Source organism: Equus caballus, chromosome 22, assembly GCF_041296265.1.
Source record: "Equus caballus isolate H_3958 breed thoroughbred chromosome 22, TB-T2T, whole genome shotgun sequence".
Lineage (NCBI taxonomy): Eukaryota > Metazoa > Chordata > Mammalia > Perissodactyla > Equidae > Equus > Equus caballus.
The window spans coordinates 19,742,589-19,760,184 of NC_091705.1; the positions used below are offsets into that span (position 1 = coordinate 19,742,589).

The window sequence follows — 17,596 nt, forward strand, 5'->3', positions numbered from 1 at the left end:
AATATACTAACTTCCACCTATGAGTGGAGTCATATAGAGTTCGTCTTTCTCTGACTGGCTTATTTCGCTTAACATAATACCCTCGAGGTCCATCCACGTTGTTGTGAATGGGCCAATTTTGTCTTTTTTTGTGGCTGAGTAGTATTCCATTGTGTATATATACCACATCTTCTTTATCCAACCAATCAGTTTCTGGGCATGTAGGCTGGTTCCACGTCTTGGCTATTGTAAATAATGCTGCGATGAACATAGGGGTGCAACAGACTCTTGAGATTTCTGATATCAGGTTCTTAGGATAGATACCCAGTAATGGGATGGCTGGGTCATAGGGTATTTCTATTTTTAACTTTTTGAGAAATCTCCATACTGTTTTCCATAGTGGCTGTACCAGTTTGCATTCCCACCAACAGTGTATGAGGGTTCCTTTTTCTCCACATGAGGATGTAATTTTAATATTCTTCTTCTGACATTTTGCATATGATCTGGCTTGAAAGTTCCCATAAAGCTAAAGAAAACTGGCTCCTCATGAGGAATTTCAGTGCTTTCTTCAGGCTACGATGACTAACCACAAATGCAACAAAATCAGTGGAGCCTGCATTTAGATTCTGTTCAGACTAACTTCCAACTCTTAAAAACTCAAGCATATATTTTGCACAGTAAGTTACAAGTTTATTTTCATAAAGGGAAAAAAGAAGTAGGGTGATGTAATGAAAAGCATGTAGAATTTAAGTTCTGGCCCTACTATTTGTTAACTGTGTGGCCTTGGTGAATCACTACTTCCCTTAGCCTCAAATGGGAGTAATTATAATGGAATGCTTCAGAGTTATTGAATTTATTATGATTGAATAACTTCAGAGTTAATTATGAGTGTAGTTTATTTCCTTTAATAAAGTGCTCTCCTAGTGGTTGTTGTTGTTGGGCAAGAGATGGGACAATGGAAAGAGTGAACACAAAGACAAACAGTCTCTGCTACATCTCAGTTTTCTCCTTTTCATAAATATGAGACCAGTTATGCTGCCAACTTAGCCTAGCTGCCAAGCTGTGACTGGTTAGAGGTTCCATTCCAATGGTGGTTAGATCATGTGGAAAATTGTGACTACTTAACGGCACTACATTCTTTCTTAAATTTTTAGGAAATTCTGGATATATCATTGCTGATGGTTGTCTTAAGTCAGTTCTTTTTTTCCTTTTTTTTTTTTTTAAGATTTTCTTCCTTTTTCTCCCCAAAGCCCCCCGGTACATAGTTGTATATTCTTCGTTGTAGGTCCTTCTAGTTGTGGCATGTGGGACGCTGCCTCAGCGTGGTTTGATGAGCAGTGCCATGCCCGCCCCCAGGATTCGAACCAACGAAACACTGGGCCGCCTGCAGCGGAGCGCGCGAACTTAACCACTGAGCCATGGGACCAGCCCCTCCTTTTTTTTTAAAACAGCTTTGTTGAGACATAATTTATATCCCGTATAGTTTACTCATTTAAAGTGTAAGATGCAATGGCTTTTGGTATATTCACAGAGTTGTGCATCCATTACCACATCAATTTTAGAACATTTTCCTTATCATTATCCCAAAAAGAAACCCTGCTCTCCTAGCCAATACTCCCCAGTCCTGCTGCCCCCCTCCCTGTTGTAAGTCTTCACTAATCTACTCCTTCTGTTTCAATAGATTTCCTTATGCTAGGCCTTTCATGTAAATGGGATCATATAATATGTGGTCCTTTGTGACTGGCTTCGTTTACCTAACATAATATTTTCACAGTCTATCCACGTTCTCTTTTTGTTAAATTAAGATTCTTAGAGGCACACTGACCTATCCTGTAGGAAGAAGAGATGAAGTTACTTTTTTTTTTTAATAAAGAAAGTTAACTGGTGTCCCATGACTGGTTGCCATTCACAAATGATGGGAAAAGCCCTATAAACAGTTACGATAGCTACAAACCAAAGAATGGTGTTCCAGTATACAATGTGGAAAAAGATTCATGTCCCATCATTCTTTTTAGCTGAATTTGTGTACATGAATAATGTCATGACTGTTGGTATATCTTTCAATAGAGATAATAACAACATGTAACTCTCTGGGACTACTGTAACTAAAACTGTTGCACCACTGTCATTTTTATTTGCTATTTTCCTTTTATAACTTATTTTCCTGCTGAGTGTTCTGTGTAACTCAGACATACTATATAATGCCTGTGGTTGCATGCTACATGTTACATGCTAAGGTCTGTCACATTCTACATTTTTTATTTTTATGTGAGCTTGATGAGTTAAATGCTAGGTATTTTATTTGGGGATAACCAATGATTATTAGTATAAGTAAGTTGTTGGAAACAGGATACATAGAAGTACAGTCCTCAGAGCATATTACCCCCAAATTTGTGGATGTAGTTAAAAAAAAAAAAAAAAGCCAGCCTTTTGACTTTGAAAAACTCAGCCTTTCTGTGTCTCAGGTTCTTTGTCTGTAAAGTGGGGCAATGAGACTGTGATACTTAATTAGTACTGACAGTTTTTAACTCTATGGTCCTGTGAAGGTAATTGGTAAATGTATTACTGATGGTCCCAGACTATTTCCTACATCACATTAAGAAGATTGCATTGTAATGTTGGATTCCCTGGTTCTAGGCAGTTACCTAATGTGGTGTCATGACGGAAGGCTAACATATGTATAGTATTAGCAAAAATCATATTTTTATGAACTAGAATTAAGATCCATGTTCTGATATTCCAAATGCTCTGTTAATACAAAATGATTTAAAATAGTACTCCCCTAGGACTTCTGTATATTAGCTAGATGGGTTCACCTGTTAGTGATAGAAAACCCAAAACAAGAAGTCATTTAAAACAAGATTAAAATTTCTCACTCATGTAAAAGTTGGCACAGGTCTGGTATGGAGCTTTATGGCATTATGGACCTTTTACCAATTATCCCCTTTTCCCTCTTAGCACTCTACCCACCTCTTGGGTGTAAACCATATCCTTATTGAGCAGGATGTTGGAATACACATTATAGGGACCAGGATGGAGAAGGGGATGAAGCAGGAGGAAGAGGGCACCTTTGGTGCTCTGTTAAGCATGATTCCTGGATACTTCCATGTGCATCCATGGCACTGGCCAGAACTGAGACATGTGGTCACGCACAGGTGCGAGGAAAGCTGGGAAGTGTGGCCATGTGCCCAGCTAAAAATTCTAATTATAGTGGAAGAGAGGGAAAAATGATACTGGGGGGTGGGGAGTCTCTACTACAACCTGGTTAATGATAAACAAAAGGGAACACCAAGGGGCGGCCCCGTGGCCAAGTGGTTAAGTTCTTGTGCTCCGTTTTGGCAGCCCAGGGTTTCACGGGTTTGGATCCTAGGCGTGGACATGGCACTGTTCATCAGGCCATGCTGAGGCAGCGTCCCACATAGAGCCAGAGGGACCTACAACTAGAATATACAACTATGTATTGGGAGGGCTTTGGGGAGAAGAAGAAGAAAAAAGAAAGAAGATTGGCAACAGATGTTAGCTCAGGTGCCAATCTTTAAAAAAAATAAAATAAAAGGAGCACCAAGAGGCACTTGCCATTATATCTCTTCCTCTAAAGAAGGAGGGTTCTGTGTTTCTGGTAGCTGATATTGGTTCTCTAAATGGAAATGTCGTTTTAGAAGAGAAGAGCTGACATTGTAATGGAAACATCTCTTAAGAATATGTCATTCTCTTTTGTGTAATTGGGTTAATGCATGGGATCTTCCAAGGGAGAACTACTAGATATATTTCCTGGTTTGAATTCATGACTTGATATTGTGATTTATGAGGCAGCTTCTTGGGAGCTTAGTTAGTGTGAATTTTTCCCACTAAGCCCAGTAGCCCCTGGGAAAACTGATCAAGCAGAGAATAGACCCAATCCTAGATGTAGTGACTTTACTGGAACATAGACTTTGTAAGGCTTCATCTGACCTGAACCACCCATCTCTCATTTCTCATCTTGAAGGGGGGAAAAAAATCACAGGTTTTTATAGTCTTTAATATATTCATCTATAAAATCAAAATAATAGTGCTTTGCGTAATGAAGCTTAGTAGTGGTCTTGTAAAATGTTTTTATACAGGAAAGAGCTTCCAGGGCTAGTGATGTGGCAAGCCTCGACTCTTAAAAACCTATTTAGAGGTGAATTATTCACTGTTCTGGAGTGATTATGACCTTTTCAGAATTTTTGAAAACACAAAACTAGCAGAACCAGACTCACTCTCCAGAATATTGAAATAACGTTTTATCTGTGCCACTGTCTCAGCTGTTCCATTGTCTGCCTGAAATCATCTTAAGGATGAAGTCTTCCCATATCTTTTTTTTTTTTTTTTGAGGAAGAGTAGCTCTGAGCTAACCTCTGCTGCCAATCCTCCTCTTTTTGCTGAGGAAGACTGGCCCTGAGCTAACATCCGTGCCCATCTTCCTCTACTTTATATGTGAGATGCCTACCACAGCATGGCTGGCCAAGCGGTGCCATGTCTGCACCCGGGATCCGAACTGGTGAACCCTGGGACGCCAAAGCGGAACATGCGACTTAACCGCTCTGCCACCGGGCCGGCCCCCCCATATCTTTCTTAAAAGAACAAGGTGATCCCAGTAGACAAAGGAGGGACTTTGAGGCCTTTCTTAGGACTATAATACGTAGAAATTTAAGATAATTATCACCAGTGTCAAACTACCAGGCAGCCTGCACACTTTGCTGGATTCATAACTATTTGAGGTTTGCTGAGTTAGTCATAAGCATCTTAGATGCTGTTTTATGGCTTTATAATTCTTCTCCTACAAAATTAAGATCCAAAAGCTGATAGGCTTTTGAGTTACACCGATTAGCCGTCTGGAAGTTGTTGTTGAAGAAATGTAGCTAAACTAATGCCCGTTTCCTAAAATTCCTTACTCTGACTCACTTCAGAAAGGAGTCCACTTGTGGCCCAGGCTCAGAGATTTGAATCTGAACCAGAGTGTCCCAAGGAGATGTGGCCCAGGCCCAAATTATGCCTGACTCAGGAAAATTCGGACACCAACCCCAATGCCAACCTCACACCAAAGAACGAAAAGAGACCTTGATGATGACAAGCACTGACTATATGCCAGGCATACCCCCCCAGAGACAGATGTTGTAACTGTACTCATTTTACACACGAGGAAAATGAGACTTGCCTACAGTCCTGGTTTGGGAAGTGGCTAAGCTTGAGTCTGCACTTAATGCCTGGCATCTTTCGTGGAGCCCACTTTAACTGCCGTGGAGGCCTCTGATTTACCCCCATTTCCTGGCTGATGAATTTCTAAACCACAGAGACATTGTTTTCTCTCATTTTAAAGGCAGTACAACAACAGAATCTTCTATTTTTCATTTGTTAGCCTGTTCGCGTTTTACCTCTTTAGAAGTGCTTGTGGTTTACTAAACTTCCTTGTTTCAGTTTTAGTACCTGCAACTTATGCCTTCTAATCTTTCCTCTTCAGGAATTCTGAGCTCTTTTAGGAGTCCTGAAAAACAGGTACTTTTTCTGGTAATTGAGAATTCACCAGCAGAGTCCTGTAATTAATGTGCTCAATGCAGAACCCTCAAGAATAGGAGGTAACCTATCGAGGTTTATAGAGGGCCCTCTTGCCACTTCTCCCACAGTAATTTAACAAGGTCTAGAGACTGCACCTTCCCAGGGGTTCAGGGTTTGAATTAGAGTCAGCTCAACAACTTAACTTAATTGTGTGCTACAATTTAGGAAAGGGGGTTCATATGCAAAGGAAATTTAGTGTCTTCTAATAACCTTTTGTATACTTGAATTTAGTTAAGTTACCCTGTCTGTAAACTGAACAAAACTCAAGTCCTTTAATTTAAAAACAAATTAATCTTTCATGACTACTCCATTAAACAAGATGTGTTGATTTCTGTCTGATACCCTGTGCATTTCCAAGGAGTTACAACTTTTATTGTTGATTTATTTTTCAAAAGGCTATCTGCCTTTTGAAGATAAAAGATTTTTGAACCCTGATATCTTAAAAGAATTTCCGGTAGTTAAGTACCAGAGAAGATTATAAAAGACTGGGAATGCAGAGGAAACTTCTGAAATCTAGGTGGTAGAGACTGGAGCACTTTGAAGGAAGTGAGGTAGTGGTATTAGCCAGGAGTGGCAGCTTAGGTACAGGCACAAAACATCTCAGTGTAGGATCTCTACCCAAGGTGCTGCATTTGGGGGTCGGGATCTCTACACGTACAGAAATGCAACCTTACCTTTCTCAGGGATAACCGGGGCCTAGGAAAAGCTTGCTGACCAAAGCTCACAAGATTGCCAATTTATAGATTGGTTATGAGAAATAGAGTTTTCAGGTGAACTTGAACGTTGACTAGGCATGAGTTGGTAAGTCGCTTGGGGAAAACAGAATTAAAATCAGTATATAACTTCGGTGGATTTAGAGTTAGAAGAAAGAAATATAAGTGGTTTTAAGAAGAGTTTCTCTGCTAAACTTGAAGTATTCTTCCCTGGCATAGGGATGCTTTGTGGGGGATCTAAGTGTTTGACATTCACTGATGCGCTCTGGATACGGCAGGAAATGCGTGCTTAATTCTATACATATAGTCTGTGCTTCTCTACAGACAGACATCTACTAACACATCCTCCTTTTACATCCTTTAGTACCATTGTCTCTACCAGGTTTTATGTGCGGATGTAGACAAATATTGGTCAAATACATTACTGATTTTTTACTTTAAATTCAAAAGATACAAAAGGATATATTCATATATAATGAAAAGACTGTCCTCTCTAGGGTCCTCATCCACTCACCAAAAGCAGCTCATGTTATCAATTTCTTGGATATCCTTCTGGGGATAGTTTATGCATATTCAAGCAAATTCATGTATTCTTTATAGTAGTGAAATCTACCAAGTCCAACTAATAATAGATGTGTTTGCGGTTTCATTGGCCTCACATTGTGCAGAGCTGTCAGCTACGGGCCTAGCTGCAGAGACTCCACATCTACCTCTGACTGTTAATACAGACATAGAACCTGCCATGTAACGCTCTTAGGCTCAGGTTATTTCAGTAGGGCCAGGTACTGGCCAGTCCAGTGAGGCTACACTGTGGCTCAGCAGCTGAACCTCAGTCACAGGTCTGCGGGAATCATCTCTTCTTTAATTGGTCCGAGTGAACAGGGGTGTATCCTGGTTTTCTCGTATTTATAGTTTGTTCTTGAGACTATCTTTGATTATGTTAGAAAACAAAAAGATTGTATCCTCTAAAGCATGGACTGTGTTTGGGCACAGTCCTATTTGGGCGGGGTCTTAAGAGATAACTTGCCAATTTGCTATTTTGTTGTCACAAAGATAAGCTAGAGATCAGCTGGTCCAAAACAAAAGTTATGTTTGGTGATATGTATTTTTCATAATTATTTTAGGTGATATATAAGTAAAAAGCTCATATAGAAAGTCACTATGTTTAGTTGCCTTGGTGTATATCTCGCAGCTAGGTTTTGTTGGAGTGCTCACTGCTCAGAGCTGAGTGTTCTATGGATGCTTTATTTAGATTTATTTTTATGCAGACAGTTAGTTGCACCTGCCCTAAAAATTTTTCCCAGGTTAGGCTCCAAAATAAATATACAAAAAGCAGTAGCTTTTCTCTATGCCAGGAATAACCAGCTTAGAAAATATAATGAAAAAAAAAGATCTCCTTCATAATAACAACAAAAATATATATACTAACTGGGAATAAATTAAGGAAAATTATAAAACCTATATGAATAAAGTTATACAAATCTACGGAGAGGCATAAAATAAGATTAGAATAAATGAAAGACATATCATGTGCCTCGATATAAAGACCCATTCTCCCTAAAATAAGCTATAAATTTAATATGCTTTCAGTCACCTTCCCAACAGGATTTTTTTAACTTCATCTGAAAAAAGATTGTCTAAGAATAGCCTTGAAAATATTAAAAAGGAAGAATAATGATGGAAATATCGCTCTATTGTGTATGAATTGTTGGTATGCTAAAGTTGTATTAAAATAAAACTTTGAGCGCTGATGTGGGTCATCATAGACGGAAAAAAAGGAATAGACTACAAAATCCAGAAACAGACCCAGGCATATGTAAAAAGTGACTCTGAAACAGGTGCAATTTTTAGACAGTGGAGAAAGAATTTTATGAATCTTATTGGAAGAAATGACTAACCACTTGAAAAATAACTTTAGGTCTTTTTTCCATGCCACAGATTCAAGATGGATTAAACATTTAAATTTAAGATGCAAAACCATGTAAGTATTAAGAATATAAGTATTTCTGTAATTTGGTGTGGGGAAATCAAAGATAGAAGCCATAAAGCAGGGGCACAAACTCAGTGCCAACAGGGCCAAGGCAGGAAATTGAATCATTTGCGTATGCTGGGTAGAAAACAAAATCATGCAATCCTCATTTTCTCTTATTTTGATTTTTTGATAGAGGTAAAAATGTTTATCTTCTTTGAGAAAAATAACAGCATGAGCACAACAATAAGTGACCACCGACATTTGGTTCAGAGTTTGGGAGTGGTGGGGGTGACAGAAATTGTGACAAATGAAAGCATGCTGACCTAGGTCCAGAGGTGCACTCACACTAGTCTGTAAGACTGTCCCTTGCTCTCGTCCCATTTGTACAGCAACATGGCAGCTTGGAGGCCCCAAGCCCTCTCAGGCTATTGTTGCCATGCAAGAATGAAGCTCAGAGTTATCAGATCTTCTGATCTTTTTCCATATAAAGCTGGAAATTGCAAGTTTTATGTTGAATCTCTCAAATTTAAACTGTTCTCTCAATTTTTAAAACTTTGTATAGGGCAAGCAAAACATATTCACAAGGCCGAATTCAGCCCGTAGGCCTTGAGTTTGTGAACTCTGCTGTGTAGTTTTGGTTTTGGTTTTAGAACTATGGTTACCTTTTAAATGAGTTCGGATGCTTTCCATCTTTTTTTTTTTTGGTCTATACTCTGGATCAGTTTATAAAGCAGAGAAATTATCTGTACAAGTTTAGATGGAGTTCCATCTCCATTGCCATCAGGGTCTGAGGCCTTTTTTTGAAGACAGAGTTCCATATTTTTAGGATTTCTTCTAGAGCCAGTTTTTGTTATTTATATTCCTATAAAATCATACATTTAATCTAGGTTTAAGTGAATTCTCTTATAGATTTTTCTGTTTTAACCTTGGCCTATCAATATTTTTTTATCTCATTCTTAGTATTTTCTTGGTAGGTTGGTTGGTTGATATCATTTCTTTTCTGGATTTTTTTTTTTAAGATTTTATTATTTTTTCATTTTTTCTCCCAAAGCCCCCCAGTACATAGTTGTGTATTTTTAGTTGTGGGTCCTTCTAGTTGTGGCATGTGGGATGCCGCCTCAGCCTGGCTTGATGAGTGGTGCCATGTCCGCGCCCAGGATTCGAACTGGTGAAACCCTGGGCCGCCGAAGTAGAGCATGCGAAATTAACCACTCGGTCACGGGGCTGGCCCCTTGTTTGTTTTAATTCCTCTATTTTTGTTTGACCTTTATTAATTCCTTCTTATGGTTTATTTTGTTTGATTCATTATTTTCCCGACTTCTAAAGTGAATTCTTCTGTTCATTTATTTTCATAATTCTTTTTACATTGATAATACAAGTATTGAAGATTATTAATTTTTCTCTCAGTACAAGGCTTTTTCCCACCAAAGTGATTAATTTGTAAGTGTTCTGTGATTTGTTTTGGCTACCTCCTGGATCTAAGTCATTTCAAAGATTATTTGTTGAATTTCCAAGTAGTTAGTTGTCCTTTTTTTAATTTAATTTTATTTTTTTTAAAGATTGGCACCTGGGCTAACAACTGCTGCCAATCTTTTTTTTTTTTTTTCAAGGATTGGCACCTGGGCTAACAACTGATGCCAGTCTTTTTTTTTTTTTTTCCTGCTTTGTCTCCCCAAACGCCCCCCTACCCCCGTACACAGTTGCATATCTTAGCTGCAGGTCCTTCCAGTTGTGGGTAGTTTTCTTTTATCGTCTTACTGTTGAGTTAATTTTGTTGCATTATGGTCACAGAACATGGTCTATTTCTACTCTTTTGAATGTTCTTTATGACATAATAAACAATCAGTATATCTAAAAGTAGATATTCCAGATTCGTTTGAAAAGAATGTTTTCTCTGTAAGATACAAAGTTCTAAACATATATTTATTATTTGTTAATGGTACTGTTTATATTCTCTCTCTCTTTTTTTCAACTACTGATCTGTTAAATTCTAAGAGAGGTATATTAGGCTCCCACCATGGTTATGTTTTTACCAGATTCTATGTTTCTAATAAACTTTGCTTCTGTATTTTAATGTTATATTAAGTAAAGTTTCATATCTGTTATATCTTATTTGGTAATATATATCTCTAATTTTTTTAATCACTATAAAACATCATTGTTCTATATAACTTTTTTTTTCCTTCATTTCTACCTGTTTTGAAACTGGCACTCCTACTTTCTCTTTGATAATATTTGCCCTCTATATTTTTGTCCATTTTCTTATTGTCACCCTCATTTAAAAATTTCTCAGAGTCATTTTAAATGTTTTCTTATAAACAGCATATAGCTGATTATTGTTTTATGTAGTCTTAGAGTCTCTCTCTCTTTTTTTTTAAAGATTGGTACCTGAGGTAACATCTGTTGCCAATCTTTCTTTTTTCTTCTTCTTCTCCCCAAAGCCCACCAGTACATGGTTGTCTATTCTAGTTGTAGGTCCTTCTTGTTGTGGCATGTGGGATGCCGCCTCAGCATGGCTTGATGAGCGGTGCCATGTCTGCGCCCAGGATCCAAACCGGCGAAACCCTGGGCCGCCAAAGCGGAGTGCGCGAACCTAACCACTCGGCCATGGGGCTGGCCCCAGAGTCTCTTTAAATTGGGGGATTTAAGACGTTCATTTTTCTTAAATTAACTTTAAATCTTGTTCCTACCATTTTATTTTACATTTCTTTCATTTGCTTTCTTATGACTATCCTCGCCCTTTTTTCCTTTCTAGATTTTACTGAAATTATCTTTCTTTGCTTTGTTTTCCCCCTTCCTAATGACAAAAGTTAATACATCCCATTTGTGGCTCGCTACATTTTAACACACATATTTGTTGTTTGATTTATTTGTTTATTTTTTTGTAGATGCTTTTTATCAAGTTGAGGATGTTTATCAAATTTATGAAGTTCCCTTCTATTCCTGTATTTCTAGGAGTTTTTATAATGAATGGGTGTTGAATTTTGTCAAATGCTTTATTTTGAATCAGTTGATATGATCATTTGTTAGTTTCTTCTTTAGCCATTTAAGACAGTGGATTACATTGATTTTTTTGAATATGAAACCTACTTTGCATCCCTAGTATAAACCTCACTTGGTCATAGTGTAAAATTCCTTTTATAAGTTGTTGAATTCTACTTGCTGATATTTTGTTAAGAATTTTTGTGTCAATGTTCATGAGACACCGTCCTTAACTGGTCTGGCTATCAGGGTAGTATAGTAGTCCCCCTTAACCATGGTTTTGCTTTCTGTGGTTTCAGTTACCTGCAGTCAAACAGGGTCCAAAGATATTAAATGGAAAATTCCAGAAATGAACAATTCATAAGTTTTAAATTGCATGCTGTTCTGATTAGCATGATGAAACCTTGCACTGCCCTGCTCCATCCTACTTGAGATATGAATCATTGCTTTGTCCAGCATATCCACACTGTCCACACTACCCTCCTGTTAGTCACTTAATAGCCATCTCGATTATTAGATCTACTGTCTTGGTAGCACAGTGCTTGTGTTCAAGTAACCCTTATGTTACTTAATATTGGCCCCAAAGTGCATGAGTAGTGATGCCGGCAGTTCAGATATGCCAAAGAGAAGCCATAAAGTCCTTCCTGTAAGTGAAAAGGTGAAAGTTCTCCACTTAAGGAAAGAAAAAAATTGTGTGCTGAGGTTGCTAAGATCTGTGGTAAAAATGGATCTTCTATCTGTGAAATTGTGAAGAAGGAGAAGGAAATTCATGCTAGTTTTGCTGTCACGCCTCAATACGTATATATGAAAACGCATAGTGTATATAGGGTTTGGTACTATCCATGTGTGGATGTTTTTAAGCATCCACCAGGGGTCTTGGAATGTATCCTCCATGGATAAGGGGGGACTACTGTATATTGGGAGAGTTGGTGATAGTTTCTGTTTTTTGAGGAATTCGTCTATTTTATTTCTGTTGCTAAATTTATGTGTGTATATCCTTATTATCCTTTTGATGTCTGCAGCATCTGTAGTGATATCTCTTGTTTAATTCTTGATATTGGTAATTTGTGTCCTCTCTTATCATTCTTGCTAGATGTTTGTCAATTTTATCAATCTTTTCAAAGAACAAAGCTAGCTTTTTGTTTTGTTGGTTTTCTCTATTGTTTCCCTGTTTTCAATTTCATTGATTTCTTCTCTTTATTATTTCCTTCTTTTTGCTTAACTTGGGTTCATTTTACTCTTTTGCTAGATTCTTGATGTAGGAGCTTAGATTATTGATTTGAGATTCTCCTTTTCTAATGTATTCATTTTAGTGCTATGAATTTCCCTCTGGGCACTGCTTTACCTATAGCCCCCAAATGTTGATATGTTGCATTTACATTTTCAATCAATTTACTGTGTTTTTTTAATTTCCCTTAAGACCTCTTTTTGATTCATGCATTATTTAGAAGTGTGTTGATTAGTTTTAAAGTATTTGGAGATTTTCCTGTTACCTTTCTGTTATTGATTTCTAGCTTGATTCCGTTGTGTGTGGGAACATATTCTATATAACTTCAATTTTTAGAAATTTGTTGAGGTTTGTTTTATGATCTAGGATATGGTCTATCTTGTTATATGTGCCATGGGCACTTGAAAGAATGTATTCTGATTTTATTAGGTAGAGTGTTCCGTAAATTTTGGTTACAATCTATTGGTTAATGTGTTGCTGAGTTTTTCTTTATGCTCCTAATTTTCTATCTAGTTGTTCCATCAATGGTTGAGAGAGGCTATTGAAATCTCCAAGTATAATGGTGAACTAGACTATTTCTCCTTTGTCTGATATTAATATTTTTTTGATGTTAATATAGCCACTGTCATTTCTGATGAGAAATCTGCTCTCTTTCAAATTGTTTTTCCCCTAAGGTACTATACATTTGTCTCTTATTGCTTTCAAGATTTTTTTTCCCTTGTCTTTAGTTTTTAAGAAGTTTGACTAGGATGTGCCTGGGTGTAGATTTCTTTGGGTTTATTCTGTTTGCTCAGCTTCTTGAATTTGTACAGTTATGTCTTTTGCAAAATTTAGGAAGTTTTTATTCATTTCTTTGACTACTTTTTCAGCTCTGCCCTCTTTCTCTTCTCCTTCGAATTCAATGGCATGGATGTTAAATTTTTTATTGTAGTCCACTTATCTCTAAGGCTCTGTTCATTTTTCTTCAGTCTATTTTCTCTCTGTTGTTCAGATTGGGTAGTTTTCTATTCTTCTTCTTTTTTTTTAATTTTATTTTTTTCCTTTTTCTCCCCAAAGCCCCCTGGTACATAGTTGTGTGTTCTTAGTTGTGGGTCCTTCTAGTTGTGGCATGTGGGATGCTGCCTCAGCATGGCTTGATGAGTGGTACCATGTCTGCACCCAGGATTCGAACCGACGAAACACTGGGCTGCCTGCAGCAGAGCACATGAACTTAACCACTCAGCCACGGGGCTGGCCCCATTTTTTTTTTTTTTTTTATAGGAAGGTTAGCCCTGAGCTAACTACTGCCAATCCTCCTCTTTTTTTTTTTTTGCTGAGGAACACTGGCCCTGAGCTAACATCCATGCCCATCTTCCTCTTACTGTATATGTGGGACACCTACCACAGCATGGCATTTGCCAAGTGGTGCCATGTCCGCATCCAAGATCCAAGCTGGCGAATCCCGGGCTGCCGAGAAGCAGAACATGCGAACTTAACCACTGCGCCACCAGGCCAGCCCCTCTATTATTCTGTCTTTTAGTTCACTGATGCTTTCCTCTTTCCCCCAGTTCTGCTGTCAAGCCCATCCAATGAGTTTTCTGTGTTTTTTTAAATTTTTTTTAAGGAAAATTGGCAGCTAACATCTGCTGCCAATCCTTCTCTTTTTGCTGAGGAAGACTGGCCCTGAGCTAACATCCATGCCCGTATTCCTCTACTTTGTATGTAGGACGCCTGCCGTAGCACTGCTTGACAAGCAGTGCGTAGGTACGCACCCAGGATCTGAACCAGCAAACCGTGGGCCACTGAAGCAGAACATGCAAACTTAGCTGCTGCGCCATTGGGCCGGCCCCAGTTCACTGAGTTTTTTATTTCAAAATTGTATTTTCTAGTTCTAAAATTTCTATTTTGTTCTTCTTTATGTCATTTGTTTCTTTGCTGGGATTTCCCATGTTTTCATTGGTTTCAAGAATGTTCATAATTGCTTGTTGAAATATTTTTATGCTAGCTGCTTTAAAATACTTGTCAGTTAATTCTAAGATTACTGTCTTCTCAGTTTTGGCATTTGTTGATTCTTTTTCCCATTCAGTCTGTGATCTTCCTACTTCTTGGTATGATGAGTGATTTTTAACTGAAACCTGGACATTTTGTGTTAATTATGTTATAAGAATCTGGATTTTGTTTAAACCTTCTGTGTTATCTGGCTTCCTCCAACACTGCTCTGGCAGCAAAAAAAATAGAGCATCTCCTCATTACTGCCAGGTGAGGCTAGAAGTCCAGGTTCCCCCTTCAGCCTTTGTTGACACAGTGGAGTAAGGGAGCTTCTTGTTATTGCTGGGCAGGAATGGGAGTTCCAGCTCTCCACTAGGCTTTCACTGATACCTCCTTGGCTGGGAGGAGTAGGAGTGCTCGTTGCTGCTGGGTGGTGGTAAAATCCTGATTCTCTGTTAGACCTCCTCTGTCATCACCCGAGTGGCAAGGCATTCAGTCACCCTGTTACTGCTGGATAGAGGTGACTGATACTGTATCCACTGATACTGCAGAGATGGGGCCTCGTTACCACCTGGCAGGATAAAATTTCCATCTTCCTACTTGGCCTTTTCTGACACTGCCTAGCAGGGCATCTTTGGGCACTTTGTTACATCCTGGCAAGGGTGGAAATCTAGCTCTCCATTCAGTCTTTGCTGGCATGTGATGGGATGGGCCCCAGTTTTTTCTGGGATGTTTAGCTGGAGTAGAGCAGTTACTGTCAAAGTTGTCTGTCTTGCAAGACTACCCCTTTTGTTGTGGTCCTGTGGCCAGAGAGAACAGGGACTTTTTTTGTCTTCACCTGTTCTCATTTCTGGTTTGCCAACTTGTCCAGCCCTGAGTCTGGGATAGATGAGACAAAAAGAAATCCCAGGGAACTCACCACTATGTTGTTCCTTGGGTCCTGAGGTTCTTAGCTAGTGTGCCTTCTTCTCACCATCTTTCAGAGTCTTCTCATAGACTTCTCATTGTTTTATATATAATGTCCAGAGTTTCTAGTGGTATTTAGATGGAGAAATAGGGAAATGTCTACTCCATGTGTCTGCAATCAGAAGTCTACCCGACTGTCTTTTGATGGAGGTATAGACAGTGACCTCTATTGTCTTGTATTATTCAGTATTTTCCTTAATAATGATGATAACTAACATTTCTCAAGTATACACTATGTACCCAGGTACTGTTCTGAGTGCTTTTCAGTATTGAGTCATTTAATTCCTATGAAACTCTATGAAGTAATTACTACTATTATTCTATCTTATTAGATGAGGAAACTGAGATGTAGAAAAGATAAGTAATATGCTCAGTCACTGCCAAATCCATGATTAAATCCCAGGCTCTCTGACTCCATAAGCCCAAGCCCACTCTATTATCTGTGGCCTAGGATATCTGATAACAGTTCTATTTGCCTTCCATTGTAGTAACTTGGCTTTTCTTTCTGGAAATTTGTCAGGTTCTTAATTCTAGAATTCAGAAATTTTACCAATATATGTCTGTTTTTTTTCCTAATAATTCTCTCTGGCACCCAGCACATCCTTTTGATGTGAAAGCTTAGATTTTTCTATTGCTTGCTGACATATTTTTGAAATTTTAAAAGTTTCTTATCATCTACCCACTCAAAGATTTTTTAGAAAATAATGTTTCAAGAGGCCATAAAGATATTCAGTAAAGAACAAAGAAGTGAGTTACTTCTAATTTGCCAAAAGCTTTCTTTTTTCTTTTCTTTTCTTTTTTTTCTGGTGAGGAAGATTGGCCCTGAGCTAACATCTGTTGCCAGTCTTCCTCTTTTTGCTTGAGGAAGAGTGGCCCTGAGCTAACATCCATTCTAGTCTTCCTCTGTTTTGTATGTGGGATACCACCACAGCATGGCTTGATGAATGGTGTGTAGGTCTGTGCCTAGGATCCAAACCCACGAAACCCAGGCCGGAGCATGTAAACTTAACCACTGTGCTACTGGGCTGGCCCAAAAAGCTTTCTTTTTTTAATGAACAACTTAGAGGAAAAAATTATAAACATCATCGTCAAGTTGTGAGAGATGGTTCAACCTTAAGACTTCCAGTTCTGAGTTGTATGACACTGGAAGACTTGCTAGAACACAGCTTTTGGTATCAAGAAGAAAACTGAGATGATAAGAAAAGTTAGCTATCTCACCACAGTCAACAGCCCTTGTTGCTTTTAATTATTTCAAAAAGTAGAAGACAATTTCATAAAACAATAACTATTAAAATGTATCATTGTGCTTATGACATATAAAGATGTAATCTATATAATAATAATAGCACAAAAAGAAGAGGAGGGAATGGAGCTATATCAGATCAAGGAAATAATACCAGATGGTAACTTGAATCCACAGGTAGGAAGGAAGAGTACTGAAAAGAGTAAATATGTAGGTAAACATAAAAGACTCTATAAATATATTTTCTCCTTTTTTATCATCTTTAAAAGTCATAAAAGTGTATAAAGCAAAAATTGTCATGCTGTATCATTGGGTTTATAACATATATAGGACATAACATGAAAATAATATCACAAGGACTGGGGAAGGAATGTAACTATATTGGAGCATAGTTTCTGTATTTCACTGGAATTAAATTAGTATTACTCTGAAGTACATTGTCATAAGATACATATTGTAATCCCTAGAGTAACCACTAAGAAAAAAACTAAAATATATATTGTTTAAAAATCTACAAAACTCTCCTGGGCATTTAGGTTCACACAAAAACCTGTATGAGAATATTCATAGCAACTTTTTTTGTAATATCCCAAAACTGGAAACAACCTAGATATCCTTAAGCAGATGAATCGTTAAACGAACTGCGGTACATACGTAACCATGGAATACTACTCAACAATTAAATGAAGAAACTATTGACACATGCAAAAACCTGGAAGAATCTCCAGAGAATTATGCTAAGTGAAGAGAGTTAACTCCAAAAAAAGAATATTGAGGTATAGATGAGCCAAGTACTGACATCTAGGCAGTAATATCCTGGGAACAACACTCAGAGTTGCTGACTGCAAACCTGTCCCTTTTGCCACCACATCACTTTCTGTCTGGCTGGCTATTTCTTCTCTATTAGCCCTCCCAGCATAAATATTTAATCCCTTGTTTCCTAAAGTGAAAGTTATTTTACCAAGCCAAAT

At 38.0% G+C, this 17,596-nt stretch overlaps 1 protein-coding gene across 4 annotated transcripts in view; it reads left to right on the plus strand.

The window, feature by feature from the left end:
- Positions 1-17,596, plus strand: part of RNF24 (ring finger protein 24) — a 72,598-nt gene that overhangs the window by 12,733 nt on the left and 42,269 nt on the right. The window contains exon 1 of one of the 4 annotated variants that reach the window (XM_070247768.1): positions 8,206-8,247. The exons of 2 other annotated variants lie outside the window; for them this stretch is intronic. The gene's annotated coding sequence lies outside the window, so the exon portion shown is untranslated. Of the gene's footprint in view, positions 1-8,205; positions 8,248-17,596 lie in introns of those variants that run through there. One more of the 4 variants, XM_003363897.5, reaches the window with a different exon arrangement.